This window comes from Oryzias latipes, chromosome 17, assembly GCF_053564925.1.
Source record: "Oryzias latipes strain Hd-rR chromosome 17, Olatipes_Hd-rR_3.1".
In the NCBI taxonomy this organism is placed as follows: domain Eukaryota; kingdom Metazoa; phylum Chordata; class Actinopteri; order Beloniformes; family Adrianichthyidae; genus Oryzias; species Oryzias latipes.
The window spans coordinates 22,026,871-22,034,886 of NC_136253.1; the positions used below are offsets into that span (position 1 = coordinate 22,026,871).

The 8,016-nt window shown below is 39.7% G+C and overlaps 1 long non-coding RNA gene across 1 annotated transcript; it reads left to right on the forward strand.

Moving 5' to 3' along the window:
- The first annotated feature begins 6,039 nt into the window (after positions 1–6,039).
- Positions 6,040–7,377, forward strand: LOC144986867 (uncharacterized). The gene is made up of 2 exons (XR_013650732.1): positions 6,040–6,443; positions 6,949–7,377. It is a non-coding gene; the product is annotated as an uncharacterized LOC144986867 (long non-coding RNA).
- Positions 7,378–8,016: the final 639 nt, after the last annotated feature.

An 8,016-nucleotide genomic window follows, 5' to 3' on the forward strand; every position in this document is an offset into this window, starting at 1 on the left:
AGTGGCACAACTGAGCAAGTCAAAGGGGAGAGTCATGCTAAGTAAATTTGTAAAGGGACTGTGTGGCGGAGCTCAAAGTGGATTTCATTTTTGTTTAGCCCGGTCAGGCATTAGACTTCCCTTTGATCTCTGCACCAGCCAGTGAGTGGAAGTTCGGCTGCTACCTCAAGATCCTCTGTTCTTCATCGCTGGTGGTGCATATTTCACACTTTGAGAATTACCTGCAGAGCGCCTGACTGCTCTGCCTCTACTCCTACTCACTATTCCACTTCATTTTTCTAAAATGCAAATGGGCGCAAGCTCGAACTAAGGCTGTATCCCATTTACTTCCCACTGCTTTCACTCTGAATATATACACACCTGGCTGTATATCTATGTGAATCTGTCTCATGGTAAAGTTTTGACGTTCTACATATCAGCTAAAAACTGCATGCAGAAACATTTGTTGGCATTCATTTCCACCCCGCTTTTTGTCTGGTTGTCTTGTAAGACCCACAATACAGTGTATTAGACAATAGACCCCAATGTGGGAGTCATGTCAACCCTGTTGGCCCCCCCTCCACTCATTTTTTCATTATTTTGAAGAGCTCAATCATATTTAAAATCCCACATCTTTTGATCTGTTGTAAAAGTATTCACAATGGTCTTTTAATTGTGATTTTGCCATTTTTGGCCAAAATATAATAAGAAATACCCGTGTTGTTTACTAGGGAATAGTTTCTACAGTAGTTCATCAGAAATTTGCCTTTAATTACGTTGCAGGCAGGACTGTTGGCGCAGAGTAAGCCTGCACAGTTTTTTGTCTTTTGTCTACTTGTGTTTCGGAATGGAGCGGAGCAGGAGGCTTGTGGACTGTCGATTGTAGTTTGTACTTAGCAACTACAAGCTTTTCCAATCCGCATTTATTTGTCTGCTCCTGATCCACCACCATTTGAATAGAGAAATACTCGAAACATGCAATGTTGACCTCAATTTTCTTTTTATTTGAGAAAAATGCTACAAAAAATAGTTAAAAACCCCATTTCCATTGGAGTTGGCCTTTAATCGTTAATCGTTTCTGAAAATCACACATACGCTAGCAGTTCCAAACCTCACCCATAGGGGGAGTAGAGGGCCAAAAGGATGACCCTTTACCACCTAAGACAGTGTTTTTCAACCAGTGTGCCGCGGCACACTAGTGTGCCGTGGGAGATGGTCAAGTGTGCCGTGGGAAATTGTCCTCATTAACTGATCTAAAAACATTTCCCATCTCCAGGAGTGTTCATCCAAACAGTCATCCAGTGTTCATCCAAACAGGCCCTGATAAAACACTGAGTAGTTAGGAATATAAAAGATGTAAAATACATTTTCTTTGCGTTTACTTTATTTTATTAAAGACATTTTGATAAGAATGACGGTACAGTACCGCGATTCAGCTGCACCTTCGGCTGTATTTTGGAAAAGTCCCGTCCCTTTTAACTGTCTCCACCAATCATTCTTGGGGAGCTTAATCACATGTCATCAGTCTGACCAATCAGAAGTGGTTAAAGTCTTCACTTCCTTGTCCCGATTTAGCTCGTAAAGTCGCTCAGTTTTAACAAAAATACCAGCTAAAGCTCGTCTTTAGCGGTGTAGCTTTGCACAGAATCCAGTATCAGACCGTGGAACAAGTGAACAAAACAATGAAGCTCCGAAAACCGATCTCCAGCCGTTTTATGCACTACATCTCCCATGATGCATTGGGTCATGAGATTGACAGCGCACAAGGAGATCTGTTGTTAAACGTCTTGAAACACCGAGCACACATTGTGGAGGGACTGTAGATCAATACAGACTATGAGTTTCTCTTTTTTTTTTTTTTTTGGATGCTGGTGTGCCGTGGGACTTTTTTTAAGGTTAAAGTGTGCCGTGGCTCAGAAAAGGTTGAAAAACACTGACCTAAGATGCCCCTGGTGACTCCACATATAACACATGCTGACTGGTTGCACGATCAGCTGATTCTGACATCAGGAAAAGGTAGTTAAACCAATTTAATGGCGCAAAGGCGCTTTCTTCCATGACAGAATCAGCTGATTTACATGGATTGGTTAAGCACTTTCCTTTCATTGCAAGGCTGCTTTTTACTGCTTCAGAATCCTCTGGAAATATGTTAACTGCGTAAATAGTTGAAGAGTTGCGGTATTGAAAAAATATCAAGAATGGAGCTGAAGTTATGGTGTAAAAGGCTAAAAAACGTGCAGCTTGTTAGTGGCTTGATTAAATAAAAAATAGTTTATTTATAGATTTATTTTTTGTTAAATCATATCACGTGCATTGTAACATTAAAGTGTTTATTATGGCCTGTAAACTTTGTAGAATACACTTTTATTATCCATGAGTGTTATATCATGGGACATCATTCCAACTTGAGGTCAAATCAACCAGGACCAACAACTCAGTTACCGAAAGGAGCGGGGTTTGGTAGGCCTGGGACTAATCTGGCCACCCCTGTAAAAATGATATGGATGTGCCATTGTTCCCTAATAGTAGATGTAAATGATTCAGAGTAAATGAAGTAGCAACAAATAAGAGTACGTTTGAAAAAAAGCCTGAGCTCAGTTTGCGTTTGGCGTTAACACAGTGGTGGGATAAGAGGTGAAAAGCTCAAAGAACAGAGCTGATGCACCCACGTTTTAATGAGGGGTCCCTGAGATCTGAAGGTTCAGCAGGTGGTCTGCAACGCCGCGTGGACAAACAAGGTTTCGACATACCCACCACACAGGGGGGCTCGTTACTGGCTTGGCTGGAAGGTTTCTGCACGAGCTTTTCTTCGCTGGTCAGGTGTCCATGAAATAATTCGTCAAGTCGTGTTTTTTTTTTACAGAGTCCAGTGCTGTCAGTTTCAGTTTTCATTTTTTGCTACCAATTCATTTGGAATAAAGTTAAATCTGCACACAAATGGTTTCATAATGCTTCTCCCTCAAACCATGTGTATAATACAAAGAACCTAAGTGAAACAGAAATAGAACGGCCTGGTCTTCATATCTCTGTGAAGTACTTTGAGTCGCCTCTTTGTATGAAATGTGCTTTAAAACCGCCATACCTTCTAATCCGTAAGATGATTTATTGTCAGTCTTTTCATATTGCTTTCCAAAGCCAGTTCTGCATTTGCATCCAGATGCTTTCCTACTTTCAGTCTCAGTCCTCTGATGGTCTCCTCCCAGTCTGTTATTGATTCCCTCACAGTCAGAAGGCTCTGGTTCAAATCCCAGCTAGGATCTTTCTTTGTGGAGTTTGCACATCCTCCTCCTTTGCATATGTGGGTTTTCTCCTGGTATTCTCACTGTCAAAAAAAAAACATGTTTCATTGGTTAATTAGTGACTGTGTGCAACAAACCACCACCTGTTGAAGGTGTACCCTGGGTGGGTTAGCTCCACTGACCCTGTGACCCTGAAAGGGCTTCTAAAGATGGAAGTTTCTTAAAAAAAATAGCTTTAAAAAACCAGGAGAACCTCATTTCTTCTTCTTTCCTGAAATCCCACCTGGATTTAAACCACCGGTCTAACATAACTGACCCTGTTGGAATTCCTTGAACTTTTAGGAAAATGATTGACTGGTCGTTTACCTGAATAAAAAAGTAAAATAAATATTTGTAGTGATGTTTGTATGTGGACCTGTCTTGTTCAGTGAAACTACCGGTAATTCAATCAGTTTTGCTGAGCCTTTTTTTCTCCTTTTATCAAAATGATTGTTTTCATCACTTGGATCATTTTAAAATAATGTGAAAAAGTAAAAAAAAAAAAATGGACTTTTTAAAAGTGTTGTTATGAAGAGAAGGGAGGACTCTGAAACTCCTCTGCTTTTGCAAAGTTAGACAAAAGAACAAAAGATGAGCGAGAATCTGCCTAATCAGAAATAGTCCAACATCTCCAGTGGATCTTTTGGTGAGATGAAATAGTCTCAGAATATCCCTGCAGTGAGGCAGAGAGAAGACAAAATCTACTGTAGTTCTCTAATTAGCTTTGGTCAAAAATACCAAGAGCAACATTTCCCAGTAAGTTTAAAATTTAGGGATCCAATCACTTTTAGTTCATTCTATGGAGCATTTACTTGAACTTCATGTACGTGCAAAGCCAAACACAGTGCGGTGCAGACTAAGGCGGATTTTTAAAATGAATCACATGAGATTATGAATAAGTCTATAGCCACTATAGTTGTTGCTAATTTATTATCCTTAAAAAACCTAAAGGATGTTTTTTGCTGTAGAACTAAAAAACTGTTTGGAATAAAAAGTAAAAAAAAACAGGAAACCTGGTGAAAACGTGTTAAAATAAAGCCTCTTGATTTCTGAAAAAGCAAATCTTTTGCAAAAAAATTGTTCTGATTTTTTTCTTACATTTAAAAAAAATGTAGTTTTTAGTGTGCAGTTTATTCAACAAACCAGTGACTGTGTACTCATTTTAGGCATGCAGAGTTGATCACTGCACTGGTCTCAGAAATCCTCAGAGAGGGCTGTGGTTAATTTAAATCAGGGGTTCTAAAAGTGTCACATTTTTCTTCTTCTGAGCTCTCTAAAATTTCTGGATGGTTTGGTTTTTCAACTAGACAGCTGTGGCAGCCCAGGCTCAGTTAGAACAGAAGTTTGAGTTTAATAGTGCATCCTTTAAGATTTTCTCACATCTCCCATGTTTCAAGTGATGCCCTGCTTTCATTAGCACAGGGTATCCTTTGATAAGTTCACTTCTCAGGGAACCGTGTGGGGGACCGTCTCTAATTGGCTTCCTCTTTAAAAGCATGACCTGGTGTTACGGTACACTGCAGGATTGAAAGGGGATTTTTTAAATACATGAGACAGACTTCAGGGGTTCTGATAACATTTTTACAAATAAAAAGCTGATCACTGCAGAACTTGTGCATCATATTAAAAAAAAAATCATAACAACAGTTGTTTGCTATGGGGCTGTTTCATGATGTTTATTGATTTTATTTACTGTTTATCTCGCTGGTTTACAGTCAAATAATTGAAAGCAAAGACCACTACATACTTTCAATTCACACTAAGCATATCTCTACACAGTTATACAAATGTACTGTAGGCATAGCTGTTGTTAATGAAGCACAGACAACCGAAACTTCCATTTGCATTTCTATAAAAAAATAACAAACTGCATCCACTGCTGCCTAGTAGAAATCTTCCTTGGCAAAAAAAATTGACATTTTCTCACAGGTGCATATGTATATTTTTATTGCTACCAATCTGTACTGGTATTGCATTACATTACAATCATTTTTGGGCTTCCATGTTAAAAATATCTCTTTAGAACGTAGCTACGCAAATTTTTGGGACCGTTTTCAGACTCAATTTGCAAAACTTTCAACACACGTTTAATGGACGTGTGTTGAAAGTTCAACCAGTTGAAATTTGACCAATCAGTGACTAGATTTGGTAGCGACGTATAGATGGTTTCCATGGCACGGAAGCCGGTTGGCGATTTGAAAATTGATCATGGAGGAGAAATGAATAGTTCTTGTTTGCTTTCGGATGGAATTAGATGACACCAAATCTTTTCTAATATTGAAATAAAACTGTGGGCAAAAAAAGATCACAGAAATTTTGGCAAGATTTGCACCCCTTCAACATTTCGCACCAAGCCTCTTCCAAATGTGGGTGGCGGACATGCCACCATGTGCTAACAGGGCATTCAAGAATATGCTTTTAGCAGATTTTTGAACGTGCATCACGTGTTAGATCAGTTTATTGCAGTTTTTTAAATGTCCTTATTAGTCCCCCCCCCCACTCCAAAAAATACTATAGCAATAAACAAATTTAAAAAATAGTATTTCCAAGAAAAAACATGCATGACTATATAATAGCTCCAGACTATTCATTGTGACACGCAGCCTTTGTGTCACTTGAAAAAGGAAACATGCTCAATAACTGGAGTAGCAGCACGCCTCTGAGTAAAAGTACAAGCTGGGAAGGACTCTGTGGACTGGTACTCACATGTCAGACCTGGGAAAGCACAGGTGTAACTAATAACATTAATAACTACTTTGACTCACTGCCAGTGGCTGGGGATCTCATTGAAACAGAACCATCATCAGTGGGATAAATCTCACCTGTGATCCTCCTGGTATAAGTCAAAACGTTAGCTTTGGAAAATATATGGAAAACAAGGCCTGCTTGTAAGTGTATATCATTTCATGTTTCTGCAGCAGGAGAATCTGGGATGAGGAAAGAAAAAGATCTGCATCAGATGAAACCTTGGCATCACTTCATTAAAAACAGCCTCCTTGATATTATCATTAAAATGTGCCTTAAAGCACAGTCTTTATAAATGTGAAAACTCCTGCTGTCAGTGTTCTGTTTCCTTCCTGTCCAGGTTAAATCTGCCAAGAAAGCCCCGCTGGTTTCTTCCTACTTTTCTCATGTTAACACATATCAGAGCAAGCCTCGTCTTGGTCTGAAATCCCTCTGGTGCAGGTAACTACAGTATCCTTCTACACTGTTTTTTTTCCCCCTTGCATTGCTTTGCAAGGATGTTCCTGCACTGTTTTGTGGATTTTCACTGCTGCATCTTTCCTCTGCTGCAACAGTTGTAAAAGCGTTGATGTATATCCATGCAGGGTTTTGTGCACTGCAAGATGTCGTCCCAGAAACATTAAAAGCACGGCAACACTTCTTCTGTATATTTTTATTGCATAAATGAATGCTTTCCAGGACTGACTAATAATACATTGCCACTTCCTTTCACGAAACCTGCTATTGATCTAAGGCCTTTTCCGGTTATTGCACCTTGTCTTTTTCATGGAAATATATGGGAGCTTTCACAGGAGCAAAGAGAAAGGTTGGAGGCTCACTCTAATAGTCAGTCCCAGTCCTCCTCTCTATCTGAAAGTGATATCAGCGACTTGCAGCCTTAAATTAAATTGGTCTGCTTGCTTGTTTGCCTTCTCACCTGAGTCTTAATCATCTCTCTTCTCTGCAGTGAGCAGGCAGCCCTGCCACATCACGCTTTCATCCCACCTAATTGGTTCTGATGGCTTCTGCAGGGAATTTCAGGCGAGACTCGCCGAAGCGCTTGGTGGCTACAGTTGGTGATGGGTTAAAACTACCCGCGAGGGAATAATGATAGGTTAAAGCAACGGATGACACCCGAGGGCAGGAGGTCTGGCTGGTGTGTGAGACTAAGGGAGCTGTCTTCACCCTTTTTCTTCTTCTTCTAAGTGAGCGGGCAGAACCAGAAAGGAGTTTGTGGCAACTGTGGCTTGTTAGGATGTCAGATCCTTTCTGCCTTTGACTGTAGCCTAATTTATTTTGGTTGGATGATGCTATTATTTGCAGGGCAGCAAAGGTATTGTTTTTTTTTCTTATATCATGTGGTTTTTATGTACCAGATTAAAAGATGTTTTCTTTCTTTTTGTTACTGTTGACTTTTCCACAAATGGTTGCTCTTTCTCCCTTTCTATCATTTGCCGCAAAGGAATCCATCTATATGGTGGCCCTGAAGTGCAAGTCACACCAAACAAATCACTTAACGCAAAAAAAGCAAAAAAACATCGCAAATAAAAAGAGCAAAACAAATAAAACTTTGGAAATCAAAACAAAACAATAAAAACCAGAAAAGGTAGGTACTTTCGGACATTTCTGATTGGATGATGTTTGATTTTTGATGTTTGGGTTTTTTCAAATGGGTCTTCGATGTTCGCATACTCATGTAAAGTTTTGATTAATATGGAGCATATCCAGTATCACTTCATGCTAAATACTGTAGCTTTCTGTTTAAATGATGAACAAACATCCAAGTGTTAGTACCTACCTTTTCCTGTTAGCGGGAAAAAGAATATATCTGAAAGCAAAAATAATTTAAAAGGTAGTTTGTCCTTTCCGAATGGGTGGAGTGCTCCTGCCCCAGGCGGGGGATTTTAAGTATCTTGGGGTCTTGTTCACAAGTGAGGGAAGGTTGGAGCATGAGATTGACAGGTGGATTGGTGCGGCGTACGCTGTAATGCGGTTGTGAAGAGAGAGCTGAGTCAGGAAGCAAAGGTGTTAATTT